Source organism: Poecilia mexicana, unplaced genomic scaffold (assembly GCF_051168715.1).
Source record: "Poecilia mexicana isolate PSO_F unplaced genomic scaffold, ASM5116871v1 scaffold_21, whole genome shotgun sequence".
Classification (NCBI taxonomy): Eukaryota; Metazoa; Chordata; class Actinopteri; order Cyprinodontiformes; family Poeciliidae; genus Poecilia; species Poecilia mexicana.
Window position 1 is genome coordinate 11,418,740 of NW_028263390.1, and position 2,331 is coordinate 11,421,070.

The window sequence follows — 2,331 nt, forward strand, 5'->3', positions numbered from 1 at the left end:
GAGGTTCTGCACTGTATCTTGGCTGTGCCTAGAACACTCTAAAAGGCAATACCTATTCTTACTTAAATTAAGTTTGTATGCTTTACTCAAGTCTCACTAAATTGCTTATTCAACTCAAGTAATGTGAGCAATGTACATGTTTGGCCTGAGAAAAGTACAAAACTTCGTTATTTTGAGTAAACTGGATTTGACTATTTTTGTTACTGGAGTGAATGCTTCAGCTCAGCAGTGCGCCTGCACAGGAAAGTCTGGGAAGCTTCCAGGACGTTTGTGGACTTGCACATTGGAAGAAGCAGACCTTCTTTAAAGGTGAGTTATTTGTCTTCAGTATAATTTCATGTGTCATGTATGCTTTTACTACTCGCATATATGGTTACAGGTTGATTTTTCTTTAAAAAGATGACACATAAAAGTCTTTGCAGGCTAATATGCTAATGTTAGCGTGGGCTCATGGGTCCAACATTAGCTAAAACTACGACGCCTTTTACTTGAGAGCCTTTCATGTTTTTGTCCATTGTTGTGGAAAAAAACTATTACCAAGCACTGTTCAGGTAAAATCACTCAATCAGGTTTATTTATGAATTGTGCACAACTCAGAGAGCTTGTAGGACAATCAATCATGAAGCAATTCTGGATGGAAAGCTCTGCCAGGCAGAGACAACACATGTGTCTTATATAAAAGGACATTTCTACAATTTTTATGGTGACAAGTGAAAAATTATCCCATACGTTTTAAGACATTACATATTCTTAAAATGCAGGAACAGGAACACAGATCGTCTGTCTGCTCAGGAGGATTTGTTACCTCCTGTCAGAAAAGTGTAAATCTTCACTCTCCGCTTCGGTCACTCGCCAGTGGACCAGCAATAGTTCTTTGAGTGGAGAGCCTTTCAGCTGTTGCTCTGGACATTGTCCTCTTTGGTGTCAAAAGCTGAAGTATTTGATACTTGGTAGAGTGAAGTTTTGCTGCTCACTCTGTTGCTGTTCCAGATTTAAAGATCTAGATGGACATTACAGACAGGTCGTCCTTCACTGTGGTTGATGTGGATTCAGGTTATTCCTTCCTTTTCGCCCCTCTCCCCCACTCGGTCTCGGTTGCTGCAGCAAAATCCTCCCCCGTCTCTCTCCTCCGGCTTCCTGTCAGTCCAACTTGTTCAGGCGTTGGATCTTTGGGTTGTCCAGATCGTCCCTCAGGAAATGTCCATGTTGTCCACAGATGAAACAAGCGTCAACAGTTCAGAGTCGTCTTCTCTCACAGCTCCGAAGCATGTATAGCTTTTCTTCCTCTACGCTGATACTGGACAGCAGACCAGCAGAGGTTGTTAAAGCTCAGTCTCACACAGTTTTCAGTCCAAATGCCCAACAAGAGACTGACAGTTGTCCCCTGGAGGTGATGGAGGTCTTTTTTGTCTTCTTGATCCTCCAGATCTTCTCGATCATTTTCATCGGCTGGTTTTGTAGGAAGGACACCATCTGGTCCATGGGAGGACAGGTTTGAGGAGTTGAGGTCAGAAGACAGATGCACCACGCGAGGCTCAGGCAGAGGGAAAGAGAAAAAGCAAATAGAAATCGATTAGGGTTTGTTTTGTCATTTTCCTTGTTTTCTATATATACATTTATATTTATGAATCTTATTTTAACCTTTTATGTGATAATATAGTTTTAGTCATTTTTTATCCATCCAGTATTATGGCACCTGTTTGTGGAACAATTTGTCATAGAAACCTGAGGGCTAATTGTTGGTACAGCTCTTAGAGCTGCTTTTAGTATGAAAGGGTCCGTTATAAATAAAATTAATTAATTGATTGATCCTTTTAAGTATTTTCTTTAATTTATTTATTCAAACACAGAAAAGAAAAATTAAACATATTAAGGCCTGTAATTTATCAACAAACAGCATGACTCGTGTTTAGTCAGGGTGTTGGATTTGGGGTGGAACTACTAACCATGCATGGTTAGTAGTTAGTTAGTTAGTTAGCTCAAGACCTGTAAAGAATCAGACACAGGACCAAAGAGGTTTTATGCCTTCCTTTGCAAAGGGACAGATCCACAACCTCTAACCCGCTCGGGATCAAAGATTGGTGAGCTCTGCTCAACTCTGCTTGGAAATTGGCTTTTATTATGATGATGTTCTTCAGTGAAACAGTGCTGAGATAACAGAACAAATGGACCCCTTGAGTGGGAAATTACCCCGTGTAGCACTAGCTAAAATTAGCTCAAGACCTGTAAAGAATCAGACACAAGACCAACAAGGTTTTTATGCCTTCCTTTGCAAAGGGACAGATCCACAACCTCTAACCCGCTCGGGATCAAAGATTGGTGAGCTCTGCT